Consider the following 21,465-nt stretch of genomic DNA (forward strand, 5'->3'; position numbering starts at 1 on the left):
TCAACATAATACCCTCCAGTTCCATCCACGTCGTTGCAAATGGCAAGATCTCATTCCTTTTGATGGCTGCATAATATTCCATTGTATATATATACCACATCTTCTTTATCCATTCATCTGTCGATGGACATCTTGGCTCTTTCGAAGTACATATGATTTTTTCCTGGCGCACTATCAAAGAAGCTCAATACTTCATGAAGGAATAAAAGAAGTTTAGAGGTCTTCCTACTTAACTCTAATTAATTAAAACAAAATGCAAGTACATGTTATTTCCTGAGCGCCACTTGTGACTTTTACTTTTTTATATATAATAAGTTTCACAAAAGTTTGTACTTACTAAGAAACTGTCATCACCACTAATGTATTAATATAAATAACATCAGAAATTATTTATTTGAAAGTGATATAACACTTAATATTCACTTTCCAAATAATGAGAATATTTTTGTATTTTCTTTTTAACCAAATTAATGTCTTCCCTGGTTTTCAAACTATAAAATCCTACTGGATTTCATGCTGTTGTTTCAAAAGAAAATAATGTGATATCTTAAATAATGTTATCTCTTCCATTCTGAAAGACCAACGTGAATGAAAACAATATTTATTCTATCCAATGCAATCTGGGGCTAGACCAAAATCTAGAATGGTTTCCACTTCTAAGACTTCAAAAAAATTGATTCAGTGAGTCATCCCTAAGTTCTGTCTGATTCTAGAGACGTAAATCCAAGATGGATTAGGGATGCCAATGGCGAAATGTAGTGGGAAAAAACCCCTCTGACCTGAAACGGAAGACATTGCAGTCCTTCTCAAAGTTTATTTAAGAATGTGGTTTCCTCGGTGTCTTAGTTGCCCTTGTATAAACCAAAAAACTGATAAAACTATGACTTCTTCCTTCACAAGGTCTTAACAACATTTGAATCAAAACACTATATTGTTAAGAAGCATTAAACAACTCAGAATATTTCTCCACCAAGACTCTGTGTAATAAACAATTGGGGATCAATAATTTAACATCATTAAATATGTATTTGCTGTACATAAATTGAGTATTAATACAAATGCACACTAAAAAATTATGGGTACACTTTTGAATTTTAAAACTTAGATTATAAACCTAAACTTTAAATTATATATCTGTACTTTAAATTATGTCTTGCCTTTTATCTTTTTTTAAAGATTTTATTTATTTATTTTAGAGAGAGGGGGCATGAGCGGGGAGGGGGCAGAAGGGGGAGGGAGAGAGAAAGAGAGAATCCCAAGCAGACTCCCCTGCTGAGCACAGAGCTGGACACCAGGCTTGATCTCAAACCCTAGACCATGATCTAAGCCCAAACCAAGTCTGAGGCTTAACTGACTAAACCACCCAGGCGCCCCTTGCCTTTTATCTTTGAACAAAATATGTGTATGTGTGGTATGTCATTTCATTTTAATTTAAAAAAACCTATCAGGACTATTGAGATATAATTCTTCATGGCAATGTGAATCATATTTACAAAATACATCTTAGAAAAATACATGGTTCATGTGCACTGTTTTGAAATGTGAGCTGTTTGAATTTCTCCAGAAACTTCCCCAGAACCCAACAGATATGAATATTTGCTATATTTTGGTCCTGAGCAAAAAGTCAACAACAAGTGGTTTCTGTGTTCGATGTTTTGTTATTTAGTTACTTTGAAATTCGAGTATTCTTTTACTTGACAAATAGCAATAAAAAATGGGCATATTCTGGGGAGATAATATTATTATATTGCTAATTTTACATTCCAGACCTATCTCTTTGTGGGTGGCCATGGAGATTACAAAATAAGGAGACGCAGGTTTCTGGATTAATGGGCAATGTTGAGGGCTCATCCATCAGGAGCAGCAATGATGCAGTGCTGTTGCAGAGTGGAGAGAGGGAGAAGGAAGCGGAGACCATGATGGCTGTGAAATGATCTTAACCTAGGCCCTGCCTCAAAGGGCTTTTCCAGGCGGGTCAGGTGAATAAACCCGTTTAGTAACGATGAGCTGTGTCAGCAAGAATGGGCAGCAAATGCGGGGAAAGCTCAGCAGAGGGAGAGAGATTTGTCTGTTGAGAGATCAGGACCCACACTGCTGAGAAGATGGTGTTGGAGGCGCAGAGGGAAGGATTTAGACCGAAACAGCTGGGGATTGTGAAGCGGGCTGAGAAAAAGATGAAGCAAATTTTTCAAAGACAGATATTGACCGCTAGTATGATTTCCACTGTGAAACATGTTGGCGATTTCCTCTCTCTCCTTGTTGCAGCAGTAGTATGGTTCTGTTTCTTTTCTACTAGCCCCAGAATAGAACCCTTTTGCTTGCTTTCTGTTTAGTTATAGGGCAATAAATACTCATGCCAGAATTCTGAAAGTTTCCTTAACTCTTTTCTCATCTTCACCTTCTTGTCCTGATTTCAGCTTCTAAAACTCTCCAGTCTTCTTCATCCCCCCCACCCACCACCTGAGCCAAGCCCCATCCTCTCTCACCACAATAGAACACTTAATGGACTCCCCACTACTAACAACTGCACTCCTTTAATATACTTTTCATATAGCTACCAGACAATAGGTTTAAAATATTAATTTCATCAGGTCATTCTGCTGACCTTAGGGAAAAGAAGCCAAGGTATTTCATTGTTCTTGAACATATGCATGATCTAACCCCTGCTTATCTCTTTAGTCTACCTTCTCAAAACCCTCTCACCCCTCAGTCCTCTAGCTCTTTAGGGCTTTGGGTGACTGCTCCTTCCACCTGCTGCCCTAGGCCCCTTTAACCTGGATGACCATCCCACATCCTGCTATTCATCTCATCGGAGAGACCTTTCTCTTGGGAAAGCCTGTTTGGCCCCCACTCCTTGTACTTGCAGACTTGGTTGGTCCCCCATGACACTGTCTTAAAGCACATTGTACTTCTTCTCTTCTTCATGAAGCCAATCACATTTAGTTTTTACCTGTCTTCTAGAGATCATGCCTGTTTTGTTCATTGCTATGTTCCCAGTAATTAGTACATCGTCCATCCCAGAGCGAACAGAGTTGATTGAATGAATGAAAAACCTAATTGAAATACTGATGCTTTAAATTCTTGGCTAGAATATTAGCAGGTTGCATTAAATATACTTGTATATTTCTTTTTTTTAATTTAAATTCAATTTAGTTAACATATAGTGTATTATAATTTCAGGGGTAGAATTTAGTCATTCATCAGTTGCATATAACACCCAGTGCTCATTACATCAAGTACCCTCCTTAATGCCCATCACCCAGTTACCCCATCCCCCCACCCACCGCCCCTTCAGCAACCCTCAGTTTGCTTCCTAGAGTTAAGAGTCGCTTATGATTTGCCTCCCTTTCTGTTTTTACCTTATTTTATTTTTCCTTGCCTTCCTCTATGTTCATCTGTTTTGTTTCTTAAATTGCACATATGAGTGAAATCATATGGTATTTGTCTTTCTCTGACTGACTTATTTCACTTAGCATAACACTCTAGTTCTATTCATGTCATTGCAAATGGCAAGATTTCATTTTTTTGATGCTGAGTAATATTCCATTGTGTATATATATATCTCATCTTTATCCATTCACCTGTCAGTGGACATCTGGGCTCTTTCCATATTTTGGCTATTCAACTAATCTTCAACAAAGCAGGAAAGAATATCGAATGGAAAAAAGACAGTCTCTTCAACACATGATGTTGGGAAAATTGGACAGCCACATGCAGAAGAATAAAACTGGACTACTTTCTTACACCATGTACAAAAATAAACTCAAAATGGATGAAAGACCTAAATGTGGGATAGGAATCCATCAAAATCCTAGAGGAGAACACAGGCAGCAACCTCTTTGACCTCGGCTGCAGCAACTTCTTGCTATATTGTGTATTTGTAAATTATTCTTTTTCTAGGCATCAGTTGCATTCAATATAAGTACAAAAGTAGTGCATAACAGTTGGAATTAATTACTTCTTTAAAAAACTGGAAATATTCAATTGACAAGCTTTGAGATAGTTGGAGTTTAGGAGCAGGGGATGGGAATTGCTTTCAGTTGGGCTTAAAGATCAACCAGAAATGTACAATCTGAGGAGGTAGAGCTCATTTATGGGAAAAACAAAAATTAGGACGGAAAAGGCATTTCTTTGGAGTAAAGGGAGGCACCACAGTTTATAAAAGGCAAATTAAAGGAGATACAAACAAAAAACTAGGGAAACAGATTAGAAGTGGCGCATATGTGGTGAAGATTAGAAGTCAGCTTCCACTTGTTTTATCTTTTTTAAAAAAATAGGTAACTGACACTAACACGGCCTATAATCCAGTATTTTCTCTCCTGGCCTTAGAAAAAATTTGCATCTTAGAAAATATTTTGCAGAGAAAAACGTCTAGAAAAACTTGTGCACCAGAAGGCACGCACTAGACTGTTCATAGCATTAACGGTCACAGTAACAAATGAAAAAAACCCAAAACTGGAGACAACCTAAATTTCCATCAACAGGAGATTGGATAAACACATTGTGGTGTAGTCATACAATAGAATACTATACATCAGTGAAAATGAATGGAATTATAGCTATCCAAGTCAAAGGAATGAATTTCAGAAACATAATAATGAATGAGAAAAGCAAGTCTCAGACAATGTATGTAACACAGTACCATTTTCAATATTCAAAACAAAAGAAAAACAATACATTGCTTAGGGATATATACTTAGATAATAGAAAAGAGAATGATTTTTAAAATTATGTTAGAGTTATCTCTTGAGACTTTACATGGCATCCAAGAGAAGTAAGAAGGTTGTTTAAACAATATTGGTATTGTTCTATGCCTTAACTTTGATGGTCAGTTCATAGGTATTCATTTCATTATTACATTTCATAATACAAATACATTACATATAGTCTTTTGAGCATATCAAATACTTCATACTTTAAAACGAGGATAAAAAGCAAGTAACTCCAGTGTATAAAGATTGAACCTAAGTCTCTGTATTAAAATATGTGAATAAGAAAAACAAATCTCAAAATTTAAGACTACGGGATGGTCAGTTTGGGATAGTAGTCTATATAAACTGCAGGTGCGTTATGCATTGAAGAAGTAGTATTTGCCATGATCATTCGATAGTATTCCTGAACTAGTGAAACTTTTGCTCCCCTATAAGGCCAAGGCAAAAATATAAATGGGATTTAAAAGCATTAGAAATCTCAGAACTAACTGACCAATGACATGTCTTAAAGGATCCTGGTTTGTTGGGGTTACAGCCCTAACTGCTGGGATAGACAATAACCATTATCATAGGCGATCTATATAAAGTATTGGACAAGCACCGGCATGACCATGACTCCTGCTGAAGATGTAGGACTTGGTTTTGAGTAAAGTGGCACATAATCACTTGGTAAATGTTTACTGAATAAATGTAAAAAAATGAAAGTTGCCTGTCTTCTTACTGTGGTCCCCTGATGCAGTAGAGAAGCTTCTAGTAGGTGGAGTCCACCTGTGTGACTGTAGACCTTACTCCAGAAAACAGACTGAGGTAAGCATGACTAGTTCAACTCCCTGTTCAGCATTACCTTCAAACCTCACTCTCTGGCAATCAAGGGCAGCACAAGAATGAAAAATATTGTCCTCTAGCCTGAGCTCCCAGTAGCAGGGGAAAATGCAACGTGCACTTGGGCAGGTGACTGCTTCTTTCCTCTTCTCAAAAAGCAGGGAGGAAATGTAGGAAGGTCATAGATGTCTCTGTGTGTTATCTCCTAACTAGTACTTTCTAACTGTGGTAACCTGGAACAATTTTAAGCATTTTTAAGTGTACAGTTGAGTGACATTAAGGACATTCACAATGTTGTGCGTCTGTTACCACCATCCATCCCCAGAACTTCTCTCATTTTCCCAAACTGAAACTCAGCACCCATTAAACAACAATACTCCATCTCCCCCTCCTTTGAGCCCCTGGCACCACAATTCTGCTTTCTATCTCCATGAATTTGACCAGTCTAGATACGTCATATCAGTAAAATCATACAATATTTGTCCTTTCGTGACTGGTTATTCCACTTAATATACTGTCCTCCAGTTTGATCCATGTTGTAGCCTGGGTCAGAATATCTTCCTTTTTAAGGCTGAATAACACACTCCACTGTATGTACACATCACATTTTGTTTCTCCATTCATCCATCAACACACACTTGGCTTGCTTACACTTTTTGGCTATTGTGAATAATGCTGTATGAACATGGGTATACAAATATCTACTCAAGTTCCTGCCTTTAATCCTTTGGGGTATATACCCGGAGGTGGAATTGCTAGATCATACGGCAGTTATATTTCTTATTTTTTGAGGAACTGTCATACTGTCTTCCGTAGTGGCTGCACCATTTTACATTCCCAGCAGCAGTGCAAAAGAGCTCCAATTTCTTCATATCCTTGCCAACACCTGTCATTTTCTGGGATATTTTTAATAGCCATCCCATGGGTGTGAAGTGGTTAGTCTCTTTTGAATAATAACCAACTACTGGGTGTGAAAACCCCTGACGAGCATTTTGTAGCATTTTTTACAATTATTTCCTTTCTTGTAAACCACTTCCCTCATATGCTTCAGCTAACCATCCCTCCCTGCCTTTTTGTCTTGATGAATTTTCAGTCCTTCACAGGATCACACTTGAGCTATCTACTGGAACCAAGTCACAGTCCAGCCTTCTGGACCTTTCAAGAATGTAACCAGTTATGTCAGGGGAAGATGCGTCCTCTGTGGGTGAAAGCAGGCAAAAGAACATGTCTTTCACCCCCACACTGATGAGGCCCACATCAGACTCTATACGATTTCGCTAAAGCCAAAGAAAACTGCTAAGATTCTGAAACACAGTCATCTTCAGACTGATGGAAAACAAAACATTAAATCTTTAGGATTAACTGTCATTAAACTTAACATGGAAATAGGTAAAATGAGACAGTTTAGAAACCAAACAGATATTTTTTTAAAAAGAAACTACTGATTAGAAGATGTGTATATATAGGGGATGTTCCAGGTATAATATATTCTATTGATCATATTTATCAAGTCACTTAAGATTTTGTGGGGTTTTTTCTCAAGTGAAATAATCACAGATTCTTAAATGAATTACTAAAAATCAGCAATTTTTTTTTTTTTTTTTGCCTGTTACCATTCACTCTTCCATCTCAGTTCTTCCTGCAAGCCAGCATATTACAGAATCAGACACACTGACAAGCAAGAAGCTTGGCCTCCAAAGGTTTCTATCTTAAATAACCATTATTATCCAGAACCATGCAGCTGGTTCTTCCTGCAGAAATACTTCTGAGGCTATCACTGAAACCTTCAAATTTATAACACCACAGAAGGAGAAGAATAGAATAATGGAGAAACATTAACTGGCAACACTGCAATAAGGGGTTTATAGAATTATAGTCACCTGTTTTGCATCTATGAGATGGGGGATATTCTTTAACTGCTCTCTTTAAGGTTTCTGATGAACATGGAGTCTAATTAGGTGGGCTTTTACTGCTTGGTTCATAGTATTTGCTCCTTACCATGGATGTAATTTTTGATGACTATAAGATTTAGTTCTGTAGCATAGACTATTATATCATCACACCATATGTCACTGTAGCGTAGGCTTTGTCAGATCCCAAAGATTTCTTCTTTAGCTACAAAATCTCACTCTGGTAAAGTGTTGGGTGAGAATCCGTCAAGAGTCGATGTAATGCTTGTATCGTTTCACGTACTGCCATATTAAAAGAGAGTTAAACTCTTTAACTGTATATTGCTAGCTTCCTGTAAGTTATGCTTTGGTAGGCACCAGAAAAAGAGTATTTTAAAACACAGAACAGGGCTTTCCACACAAGATAGATAACACCATGAAGGAAGGGGTCTAAGAGGATTGTCACCACCGTGATCACGGCATATTAGCAGTTTTATTCAAATGGAAAAATAGTTCTCATAAAAATGTCATGAGACATTCTTGATGGCACTGAATTAGCTACTTGGGTACAGAAGCTAACTGGTAAAGGTATAAACATTGAAACCCACCAAATGCATGTCAAATGGGAAAATCTGCCTATAGCCCCTCGTGCCCAAACACACAACCCGGAGGTACCAGGCGTTTCAGCCTCAGGTAAACCAACCACAGTTCGCCTTAAAGTCTTGGAACTGACAGGGCTCCATCAGCTATTATGTTGCCTGCCCGCACTTCTGGGACGCTGACTGACAGGCTCTCCCCTGCAGCCCCCAGCTCTGGAGGGCCAGGCCGGCTGTTTTGTCAGCTGCCGCCCGCCTGGGCCCGGCGCAGGGGGCCCGTCGGTGGCTGGAGGCTCCGCGCCCCGGGAGTCCGCCCCGCCCGCCTCACTGTTGCTACGGGGGCTCGGCGCTGCCTGGGCTGCAGCTCTGCCTCGGCCCGGGGAGACCTTTCTAGCCCGCAGATAGCACTGGAGAATTCACACTAATCGGTTCAGCTTCCCTAGGCAAAGGGAAAAAAACGGTTTCTTAAAAGGAAAAGGATTAAGAGGGAAAGTGAGCAAAGGCTTGCCTGGTCTCCACTTAGGGAATCAGAAAGAGCACAGTCAATCGAATAAATGGTTCACCTAATCATGGGGACAGCAGGGTAGAGGAGAAGCTCTGCTTTGTGGCTTTTTCCTCCTGTAAGGTTGCGTATAGAATCATCTAATAGTGACAAGTTCTGCAGTTTGAAAATAAAGACCTCTTCGTCACTGCTCCACATCCCATGCCATCATTTTCCCTTTTTTCTTCTCTTTGCTTTCTTTTGAAAAGGCACTTTGTGCTGTTGGCCGCAACCCCTCACTCTGCGCATACACGCATGTGCACACTTACACATACACACCCAGAGGTCTCTCACTGTTTTCCCATTTTGAGATTGGAATAGTTAAGATAACGGGTCACCTTAAAACAAAAACGGGAGCTCGGAAGACTAGATGATTTGGATAAAGATCACCAGTAGATCCTATGATGATGGAATTCTATAGCTCCATCCTAGGAATCTATTTACCAAAATTGTATTGGGGAAATATTAGTGACTGTTCTGGCATTCTTTGTGCTTGCCCTTTTTGATATTTACCTGGGTTTTCCTAAAAGTTCTCCAGGCTATGATATCTTGACTTCCCAAGCCCTCTTCTTCATGAATGATATATCTGCTTTGAAATTAGGTGTCCCAGTGCAACTGCTTGCTAATTGTAATTTAATTTGAATCCCACTTAAGAAAGCATTTTCTTTGGCGGGGGAGAAATCTTCAAGGTAAAAATACTTTCAGGTCTTGATTTGTATAACTAACCCCTTGCACTTGGAGGGTCATTAGATCTCACTAGTTTGTAATGCAATCAGAGTCAGCATTCTGCTCTTAAGGGCTGCTCAGTAATTTGCTTGTTAATATATTAGCACACAGCATTGATCAAATGGCTAATCCAATCACACGCTTGTTATTGATCCCTTATTGATTACCCAGCCTGGTGATCACTTTTGTTGGGTTCAGTCAATAGCAGATGCCAAGTAGCCTTTCACACACCTAATTAGCTTATGAAATAAACCAAACATTTTGCTTGGCCCCGAAGGCAAAGATCAATGGAAAGCTTTGGGGCTGAATTCAGATGATTTTTTCATCAACTTTTCCTCGTCTCTTCTGCAGCCACTCAAGTTCACATTAACACTCCCCCTCCAATTTGAAGACATCTGAAAAGCAGCTGCCATGCCCGAGACCCTGCTGCAGCTGTAAGCCATAAATCACGAGGCTGAGGGATTCTGGGTTGCACATTGGCATGTGGTCTGTCAGGCCAGAAAAATAGAGACATAAAAGAGCCAAAGGTCAGAGGTATGTAGAGTTTAGAAGCCTGAACTTGTGCTATATTTCATGCACGGAAACCTTGGCATTGGTGGTTCTTTCCAAATGCTCTTTAACTTTACCTTGCTGATATGGCACTTGATTAGCTCTTTACTCATGTGAATGAGCTGACTCGGGCTTCCTGCTCTCCACCCTGCTATTATTACTTTGATCATTTACCTTCATGCCATCATCCACAGGACCCAAGATCCAAGGGAAATTGGACTAAATAACAACTCTCCAGTTGCAACAAAAGCTCTGGCCCTTCTGAAACAATTTATGCTAACTTAAACTTTAAAATGAAAGCACTATTTGAGATGATTTGGTGATGCTTGTCACATGACTCTAAAGAACTATCCACTCCCTAGGCCCAACCCTATTCCTCACTTCCTTACTCCCCAGGCTAGACCCCATCGTTGAGAAATTGCCTAGGGGCCCAAGTAATAACAGACCTGTTTATTGATTCAAAGCAGGAAAGAGAGAAGAATGGCTTTCCTGGAAACTAGCAACAGCTAGGCTGTTGATCCCAGAGCAATATATGGTAATGAATCCCAACGATAGGAAATTCCAAGCTCCAAAACACAACATCAGGCTGGTGGAGTGTGACCAATCTCTACAGGCAAAATGAAGGATAGAACCAAAGCATGATTCTAAAATCAATCCCAGAATGTTTCTGCCTAAACTGCTGCTTTTAGAACAGAGAATTCACCAAATGTCTTTCAATTTAAAAAGAAAAGCAAATTTTCAGGAACTGCTGTTGGTTTATATGCTCGTGGCAATTTTCCTGAGGATTTAGAACAACAAAAAGCAATCAATCAATCAGTCAGTGGAAGAAACCCACATACAGGGTAGGGCAAACTAACCGTACTTGTTCTTATTTGTCAGGACATGTGGACACAGTAATCTTTCCTTAGGAATTACCTAGAAAATTTCACCAACTTTTCACTTTGCCTTGGAGATAAGATCTATGAATACAATAAAAATCAAAATGATTGTTTAAAAGTTACCTTTTTTAAATTTCCTTTTTCACAGACTTTCTATTTAGTAGTAGTTTTATTTGAACTACCTAGCTTTTTTGGTTGTTTCCATATTGAACAAAAAAGCTTATCAAAACCAATTATATAGACTGATTACTTCACATCTCAAAGTATTTATGCCCATTCATTTTTTTTTTATGGAAGCAATTTATTTATTTGTAAATTAATCTAAGATACAGGGACAAGATAAATGTATTCAAAGTCACAGGGCTTAACAAAGGTGACATAAAACACAGATTCCTCCTTCTGGAAGAGACCATGGGATCAAAACTCTCCTTCCCTGAACAGACTGTGGAAATTAATCTGAAGCAAAATTGAAACTTGTGATTTAGCTGGTGGGGCTCCTATTCCTCTGCTGGGCTCTCTTTCCCTCCTAGGTTCTCACCCCCAAATCCTCACTGCTGTTTGTAAGGAACCAGGTGAATAGACAGTAAGCCTTAAGCTCTAAAGCCAAGCTAGCTGAGGTCAAATCCCCACGCTGTTATTTACTGTGACCTTGGGGTTATTTGACTTTGCCTCCGTTACATCATCTGTAGAAGGGGGATAATTGTAGAATCTGCTTCTTAAGATTTTTTACGAGAATTAAATGAGTCAGTATATAAAAAAAGCCTTAGGACTGTGCTTGGCACATGGTAAGCCCTCTAGAAGCTCTGGCTCTTCCAGCCATTATTATCTGCCTGAAAATGATTTCCTCCTGATAGTTCTTCAACCCCTCATGTCACCCACCTTAGGGACCCTTCAAAGTAGATTGTCCCCATCCAGTACCACTAACAGGGCTTCAAATGATCTGACAGTTTATCTCAGAAACTCCATCGTAAGCAGTAGGCCATGGCAGAAAGAAATCTAACAAGTACTCTTGCAGGTAAGGAAAAGATGACCTATGTCAGCTCAGGGTGTCATCAAGGATTATTTGCATTTAACAATAAGCTGCTCAGAGGCAGTGGTGAAGTCCCTTTACATTCCCAGATTTAACAGCTTTGGATTCAACTCTTCAATGGCTGGCCTCAAACCTGACCATTGTCGGGGCTCAAATTTGACATCAGGGTAGTGGGAGGCTGGGGTGAGATACTGAGTGAATTTAGCAGACTGGATAGCCTCCCTCAACTTAATGCTGTGTCCCCATGAAGGGCGGCAACCACTGGAGATACTGTTGGAGGGGAAGAGAAAGCAATGGATGTAAGAAAGTGATGGGTTTTCACTCCTCCAAAAATAGTCTTATGGGGAGATTGGTGTCCTCCACCCAGACTGCGGCAGCCAGCTGGAAAAGACAGGCTTGTGAACTTGCCACTCAGGTATCACTCGATATATGAGCCAGGAATATGGTTCTGTATCTAGTTTCTTCCACACTGAAACTGAAATGGACATAAGCAAGTCAGATATGATTATTGATCTTGTAAGCACTTTAGTTTTAATCAGTATAACTAGAAATAGTAAGTCATATAATATCTTTCTGTGGGAATCTGTAGAAATAGGACAGAGCACTACCTTTGGGAGCATTATGTAGCTACAACATGGCTGAAAAACCAGTTTCCAGAGCTTTTCCCCTCCTGTGCTGTAAGTCTATGCTTTTGTCATTTCAAGATTTTGTTTTTCTAGTTTTTCATTCACTGCACTGATGAATTCAAGCTGGGGGGCAGGGGCGGGGGGGAAGCACACTATCTTTTACAACTATTTACAACATTTAATCACCCAGCACTGGCCATCAGTAAATTTATAAGGGTGTTTCATCTTGTAAAATAATCACAGCCTGCCTACCACTGGAAATATTTGCTGATCCTTGGATAAATTATATATTAGTCCCCTTACATCTAAATGACATTCCCATAGGCCATGAGCTGCTAGAGTATAAGAACTGCCAGGAATGTATAAAAATATCAACAAAATTTAGTGAACCCATCACAGCTAGCAGGATTGTAAAAATCTGTTTTTCTGATTTGTAGAATCAAATATATTGTGGGTCTTCAACTGTTCTTTTAAACATAAAATGAATGTGCAGGCTTTTTGTTACTATTTCCAAATTGGGGTTAGGCTTTCAAAAAAATATAACTACCAAAGAATTTTAATTAATTTGGTTAGTTATAAATTTAGACATCCACTTAAATATACTCAGAGAAATCCATAGGCTTAAAAAGAGTGTATATTTTAAAAATATGAATAAATAGTTGTAATCCCAATGCCAAAAATTATTAGATTTTTGTGTAAATATTTCTTTTAAAATGACATAATTCACTGATGTGAAGTTATACATATTCAGTCTACTTGAGGATAATTGTGGCATTGAACAAAATAATGATTTGAAGAACACATAAAATACATTAGACACCAGTTGTCAAATGTAATCGAATCATCTCTTAAAAATTAAGAATGTGAATGTCTTTCTCCCCCACAATTATAAATGAAAGGTAAACCATGAAATCTATGCATGTATGAACAAATACAAAATGCTTTAGCATCCGGTTGGATGTTTTTGGTGGAGAGGAGGAGGTGACTTGTTTTTGTTCTTATTAATAAACTAGCTTTGAAGTTAAAGGATGCAACAGTGTTTTAATATATTAACTAAAATATGAAGAAATAAGCATTAAAATGTTTTAAAAGTTAAATGTATACATATTTATTCATTTAGTGAAGGCATATTTATTCATTTAGTGAATTTATTCATTTTATTCATTTAGTGGCATAAGCAATATGCCACTGTGTATTTAATAAAATTAAAGCAAGCACTTTTAAAGCAATAAAAACTAGCCCTTAAGTGGGCAAAACATAAACTTGATATTTATACTCTTTAATCAAATTGCAGACTTCTACACAATGAAATTCAAATATACTTCCTAAAAGAGGTCATTACAAGCAAGTTTCATGAACTGTAACCTTGTTTTAGTGAATGTATTATGTGAATATAATATGCTAACAAGGAGTTAACCAGCAGATTCTAGGTTCCTGCTGTGGGACTGTATTTTAAATATACTTTCAATTTTTAAGAAAGAAATAAAGAAAATTCTTGAAAGAAGGCTGGAAACATATTTTTATCCATCTATAGTTTACTTTTAAGGAGCACACATTTTAACCAAAAAGGAAGTGACATATAACATCAGGTTTGCCAGACCAAAAGTTCATAAAAGTGACACATGATCTGGTGGCACTTTCTGGAAAAGTGATTTGGCAGTGAGGTCAGAGTGTTTATTGTAGGGGCCCTGGAAGATGACCTTTGTACATCGACCTTCCACCATGGAGAGAATGGCCCAAGAGAGGGACTAGGGAGTGGACAAATAAGCCTTTTCCTATTTCTCTTTGTCATGCCCAGCTAGGGGAAGGAAGAAAGGGAAGAAGGAAAGGAGGGAGGAAAAGGCGGACACTCTAATTAGGTGCAAACTTCTGGCATTAGCTACCTCACTCTGGAAAGCCATTAAAGTAACAATGCCGATTATTAAGGATTTTTGTTAATACAAAATCGGAATTTGAAATTCGTATTTGGAAGTCAGCCAACCAATCCGTCTTCGGGTTACACAGGCATTCATCAAATCTAAACAAGTTATTTTTGCTCGCTATAAAATAACTATTACATCTGTAAGATGACACACAACATTTTATACCCCCTCAATCCAGATCCAGCCTGCTACAGTAGTTTTAACTGCCCTACAACTAAACTCTCTTTTCAAAAGAAGCAAATGGCAATAAAACAATTTGATTTGTGGAGTATTTACCTAAAGGAAAGCAATTTTCACAAAGTATATGTTGAGCTCAGCACAGTTAAAGACGGCGTATCAATGATAACTAAGACTTAACTCAGCCCTTAGACTTGGCCAGACATTGTGCAAGATGTTAATATGAATTAACATTCAATCTTCACAACATCCTTTTGAGGCAGTCATTATTCTTTTTACAGATGATAAAAAAAACTGAGGCTCAGGGAAAATTAAGAACTTGCCCAAGATCAAATAATACCTAAAGAAGGCGGGATTTAAACCCAAGTTAGGAAGGGCTCAGGGAAAACGAGTGATAGGTCCACTGGCCGTCAATCTGTACAGTGCTCTCCAGGAACTGCATTCAGATTATGAACTCAGACCCCGAGAAGTGCACCTCAGCCAGCAACAACTGCATTACGTTTACAACTCACTTTTTAAAAAACGATTGTTCAGGGGCACCTCCATGGCTCAGTCGGTCAAGCGTCTGCCTTCGGCTCAGGTCGTGACCTCGGAGTCCTGGGATCGAGCCCCACATCGGGTTCCCTGCTCAGCAGGGCTCTGCTTCTCTCCCTCCCTCTGTGCTCTCTCTCTCACGCAAATAAATAAAATCTTAAAAAATAAAAAAAAAAAGATTGTCCAAAGGCTTAACCAAAAGGACTCTCACATTAAATCTAAAGTCATCAGAACATTGGCTCATTGGCTTAATCAGAAGACAAACTTCCTTAACCATTCCTACCGAACAAGACATTGTTGTCTTTAAGAACTCAACAGAACAACATGGGAAGAAGAAAGAATACTTTATACATTTGGAATACTTCAAAAGTTGTAAGTGAAAAGTTTCAGCAGATGGAGTATAATTACCTTAGTTAAAATGTAATTGCCACAAGCATTCCCCTACATAAAATAGGACAAAATGCTTTGCAAACAGAAGTGTTGATAACTACAGGTGGAAGAAAATGTCACCAGCATCTGTCAGCGCTGTGCCATCAGCCCTCTGCCAGCTCGAGAAAGAGGGGGCCGCTGGGACAGCCCCTTACGCTGTTGTCTGTTCCAAAGGAGTGGTTCTTTATGAAATCAAATGCAGTCGAGATCAGGGCACAAAACAGTCCTTTCTGAGACCAAAAAAAAAAAAAAGGAAGTTAAAGATGGCTGTAAATTGGGGGACAGGAATAAGAAGGGGGTATGTTCGGGGCGCCTGGGTGGCTCAGTCGTTAAGCGTCTGCCTTCGGCTCAGGTCATGATCCCGCATCCTCCTCCTTGCTCGGCAGGGAGTCTGCTTCTCCCTCTGCCTGCAGCTCCCCCTTCTTGTGCTCTCTCTCTCTGTGTGTCAAATAAATAAATAAAACCTTAAAAAAAAAAGAAGGGGGTATGGTCGACCAAGAGATTTTCAGATTTTAAATAAAATTTCTACATCTTTAACCACAGCTCTTCCAGTCTGTAAAAGACAAAGTGCTGGAAAATTGATCCTTGCTCGGTAATGAGATGCAGGCACAGTGGAAGCAGGGTGCTTGCAGGCCTCGGAGTGGGGCTTGGCTGGGAGAGGAGAGTGCCGTGCTGAGAGCCTTCTCACAGTGCTACTCTGACTGGGGCCCTCAGCATGGCTTGACTGACTAACATAGGGCAAATTTCATGCTGGCTTGAACCTAATACCTCTCTGTTTCTATTGCATTTTTTTTATTATTATTATTTACAAAGAGACTTGCACAAAAAACCCTAGAACAAGATTTCAAAGTTTTTGAGGGGTGAGGGTTTGGCTACAAGTTGTCAGGGGAACATAAAACCAAAAACACAAGCCTTGGCCTTATTCTGAGTAATTTCAGAAGAAAACAAGCCTTTTCGGAAACGTATGCTCCTCACGGAGCTGGTTGCAGTGCTGGTGATACGGATTTGCAGGACGCACAGGAATCAAGCAAACCTGGGTTCATGTCACATTTCTGCTATTTATTAGCTGTTTAACTTTGGAAAAGTCACTTCATTTCAGTATTTTCTCATTTCCTCCACCTTATGATGGGCATAATCAGACTGCTTACTTCACAGAAGAGGGATAATTAAGTGAGACAAATTATGGAAGGCACTTTCTGCAGTGCCTACCAGGTAGTAACTGTTCAATAAAAGCCAAGTGTTGGCTGTAATTGCTTTATAAGGTTTGCAATTTGGCTGAACTTCATTAAGATTCCAAAGGATTCTCTCCCTTCCTTTCTCTCCCTCCCCCTTTCTCCTTTCTGTCTTTCTCACCTATTCCAGCTCAATTCTTTGCCACCATATTGAGAATTTGACAATACTGATTCTAAAATGCTTCACAAAAGGATACATAAGTGATTCCGGGAAGCTAAAATGGTAATCTCATTAGAATTGGCATGTTCACTGGGAAAATGTAAAGAAGAAAACGTTAAGAGATTTGAGGAAAACATGCGGTGGAATTTGAATTCTTAGTGCATCACGTCATTCCAAATGTTTTCATATGGATATGTTCGGAGTAACTTGGAAAAAAGTAAAGACAAATTTAAGAAAGTTATGCATAAAATGTGCCATTCACAAAAAAATCTTTTTTACTTCAAAACATTTAAAATGACCCCATGAACAGATTTTTGGGTTTCTACATTAAATTATTGCTTCCTGATTTGCAAGGTAAAAGGGACATAGGATGAAAATATAATTTTCTTTAGGGGGAAAATGAATACAAATTAAAAGGTTAAATTCTTAGGTTAGGAAATGTGCTTGACTTCAAAAATAGTTGTGGGAATCCACTCACTTGCCCACATTTATTTAATGAAATGTAACATGCTACTGAAACATTGCTTTCCACCAATATTTTATGCCATAGCCTAAGAAAAGCTGAGGATTAATAGCAGAGAAAACAGCTCTGTTTGGCTGAATAAACATTGCACAAACATTGAACTCTGTGTGGGATCATTAGTTTTTTCATCATACTATTTCCAGAATTGAAAAATCACAAATCCCTCTCCAGCTTAGTTCTTTTATGCAACAAAAGCATTACCCAGACCAGCAAAGATGTATTCTTCAGGATTCTGACATCTCCGGAATGTCAAACAGGTTCAGTAGACACCAAATACAGATTCTCTCTTTCATGTGGAAAGGTTAAGTAAGAAAAGACTTCATGTGAGGAAACTGCCCCATAATTCACGGTTATTTTAATTTAATCTGAGTGTGTTTCAATTTACATATAGACTGGAATGCAGTCTCAGAGGAGGAAAAAAAATCTATTTTGAGTAAATCAACATTTGGGGGGAATAAAACTGACCATTTTAAAAAAACGATGCGCATTTTAAAGCTCTATATGTATTTGAGGGAAGCCAGCATCAATATAATGTAAGATTGGCATTATTTAAAAATGAAGTATCCATAAAAACATTATGAGTGTATTCCTTGATTAAAAAATTGGCTCTACGGCTTTCTGAAAATTCGAAAGACTTATGGTCTTTAAGACACCATAGCTTTTAACCAGACAAGCACATTCTTCTGGAAGATATTCCTTCAGTAGAATATAAATTAACCACAGACACGATGAAATGGCTAGGTCTGGCAACAATGGGAAAGAGCTGGATGATATTAGAAATTAAATGAATAAAATACGGTGAACCGTTATCAACAAATATTTAACTATCAAGTTATTTTTATTGTAGCCTTGAAAGAGGAGAGTACGATCGACAAATAATATTTGTATATCTCTGCTCTTCCTTAATTACAATTATTTAGGCTTGATCTTACTGACTTGTAAGAATGAATATAACACCATAATTTTCTTGCACTTCTTCAAGAAATGATTGGAGTCACTTTGCTTAGAAGTTTAATTCAAATTATGACAAATTATTTCAGTCCCCCTGAGGAGTCACTGAATGTATTTAATTTAATCTTTAGCACAATTTGTGCTGATTAACCTTTAATATAAGTCCAAGGATGCACTACAATTAACATTTAGGACACAGATCTATGGAAGGAGAAGACTTGAGTTTTGTTTTGTTGTTATTGTTTGTTTGTTTATTTGTTTTTTCCACAGAGTCTGAAGTCAACTTCAGGCACAAGTTAATTTAGTGTCTACTTTCACAAATCACACCTATACGGCACCTTTCCAGTGTCTCTTCTGGGACTTCTTTTATGTCTGAAATTCCATAATTAAAACTTTATTTCCTTTTCTATGTTTTCAGATGACTTTACTGTCTATGTGAAAAATTCTAGAGGCTGTGCCAAAAATCTATTAAAACTAATAAGTGAATTTAGCAAACTCACATGATCCAGGGTCTACGTACAAATCAATTGGATTTCTATTTATTAACAATGAACAGTTGGTAATTGGAACAAAGAAACAATACTATTAATGATGACATCATAAAATATGAACTACTTAGGAAATATTTTCTTTAAATGTGTACAAGACACATAATATTGAAAAACTATAAAACACTGCTAAAAACATTAGGTAACAACTAAATAAATGGAGAGTTATACCATGTATTGAAGCTCAATATTGTTAAGATGTCACTTCTTCCTGGATTAGTGTACAGATTCAATGCATTTCTTTCTTTTTTTTTAAGATTATTTGACAGAGAGAGAGACAGCGAGAGCGGGAACACAAGCAGGTGGAGTGGGAGAGGGAGAAGCAGGCTTCCCGCAGAGCAGAGAGCCCAATGCGGGGCTTGGTCTCAGGACCCTGGGATCATGACCTGAGCTGAAGGCAGAAGCTTAACGACTGAGCCATCCAGGCGCCCCAGATTCAATGCATTTCTAATCAAAATCATTATAAGTTTTTTGTGTTTTTTTTTTTTTTTTGTAAAAAGTGATAAACTGATTCTACAGTTTATGTGGAAATAAAAAAAAACTTAAAACAGCCTAAATAACTTTGGGATGGGAGTGGGAGGACAAAGTTGGAGAACTTCCATTGTCTGGTTTCAAGAATTACTTCAGTAAGCAAGCTAATGTGAAATTGGCATAAGCATAAATATGTAGATCAAGAGAACAGAATAGAGAATCCAGAAATAAATTCAGACCGATATGGGAAATGGATTTTCAACAAAAGTGTCAAGGTAATTCAATGAAGGATGATAAAAATTTTCAAAAATGGTGCCAGAACAAAAATGAAAGATAAATAAATGCAAAAATAAATATACCTCATATCACAAACAAAAATTTTGTCAAAATATATCAGCAAAACTGTAAGACTTCTAAAAGAAAGCACAGAACAAAATCTTTTTGACTTTGAGTTACACAAAGATTTCTTAGGACACAAAAAGTATGAATTAAAAAAAAAGTAATGAATTGGATTTTTTTAATACTAAAATTTTCTGCTCTTCAAAGGGCACTGCTAAGAAAATGATAGGGCAAGCCATAGGCCAGGAGAAAATATTTGCAAAGCATATGTCTGATAAAGGATTTCTATTCAGAATGTATAAAAACTCTTTCAATTCAATAAGAAAATGTACAACCTGATTTTGATTAGTGGGCAAAACATCTGAACAGACATTTGACAAAAAGGAGATATTATGACAAAGAAAAACATGTGAAAAGATGCTCAACATCATTAGCCACTAAGGAAATGTAAATTAAACCGGAATGAGATACCACTATACACCTATTAAAATAGCTAAGTTTTAAAAATAAGAAGAAAAGACCAAGATCTGATGAGGACGCAGAGTAACTGGAACTCTCATATATTGTTCATGGAATGGAAAATGATAAGGCCACTCTGGAAAACAGTTTTGTATTTCTTTCAAGTTAAACATACACTTACCCTGTGACCCAGCCATTACACTCCTAAGTATTTATTCAAGAGAAATGAAACATATATTCATATACAGATGGTACCTAGATTTTTAAAACAATTTTTTTGTAAGAGCCAAAAACAGGAACAACCCAAATGTTCAAGAACAGGTAAATGGGATAGATAAATTGTGATATATCCATATAATGGGATAATATTTAGCAATCAAAAGGAATTAACATGGAAAATCCTGGGTGCATCTCATTAACATTAGGTTGAGCAAAAGAAACCAGACACAAAAGATTTATGCTGTATGATTCCATTTATTTGGAATTCTAGAAAAGGCAAAACTAAGCTAGGTGCTCTTTGCAAAAAGAAGGTAAACACATAGTTATAAAATGAATTTTATAATTTATTTTAAATGAATTATAATTCATTATAATTCATTCATGCAAATGAAAACCTTGTTCTTTATTGAAATTATTAATACTAGGTGCTGTAATGGATGATCCCTGAAATTTCAGTGCATCAGCACAGGAAAAGTTTATTTCTCCCTTACATGAAGTCTAATGCAGCCCACGAGTGCTCTTATCTACTCTGTGATGCAAAGTTTCAGATTCTCTCCCTCTGGAATGTTGCCATCTCCACACATTTCCAAGGTCACTGGAGCTGGGGAGAAAAGAAGTAAAGGAAACACACCGGCTCCTGTCTTGGTTCAGAAGTCCCAAGTGTCACTTCCATTTATATTCCATTGGGGAGCTTTAGTCATTTGGTTGTAAGCTCCATGGAAGACTGGCAAACTTAGGGGACAAATGGAATATTTGGTAAGCACTGGATCTGCCCCATACATTTTACCAAGTTCAAGAGACAGATGAAAGGTGAAGGAAGCTTAAAATCTGAAGCAAAAAAAAAAAGGAGATCCAGATGCTAGACTGAAAGAAGAGAGTGGGCAGGAGAGCGCTGAAGACAAACTATCTCAAAATTTTCTTCTGTTAAGCCCAATCCATTGCTGTTATCATCTCTTCTTGGACAGGTATTGACCATCTGTCTGCTCTGTTTCCTCACCTGCAATATGGTGGCAACTCATTATTCTACTAAGATACTGAGCAAACATAGTAGTAGTGCCATGGGGTAAAGTTGTCATGAACCTTACCATACAACTATAACTGGGGTCTGAAAAATCCAGTCACATAAAATTTG

General features: G+C 37.9%; 1 long non-coding RNA gene across 1 annotated transcript in view; it reads left to right on the forward strand.

Annotated features, from left to right (window-relative positions):
- Nucleotides 1–19,274, forward strand: part of LOC145722854 (uncharacterized) — a 148,886-nt gene extending 129,612 nt beyond the window's left edge. Inside the window, exon 3 of the long non-coding RNA XR_014147426.1 lies at nt 19,103–19,274. This is a non-coding gene — a long non-coding RNA (uncharacterized LOC145722854). The remainder of the gene's footprint in view (nt 1–19,102) is intronic.
- The last annotated feature ends 2,191 nt before the right edge of the window (nt 19,275–21,465 follow it).

The sequence above is a fragment of the Leptonychotes weddellii genome, chromosome 8 (genome assembly GCF_054177405.1).
Source record: "Leptonychotes weddellii isolate Sample4059 chromosome 8, ASM5417740v2, whole genome shotgun sequence".
Taxonomy (NCBI): domain Eukaryota; kingdom Metazoa; phylum Chordata; class Mammalia; order Carnivora; family Phocidae; genus Leptonychotes; species Leptonychotes weddellii.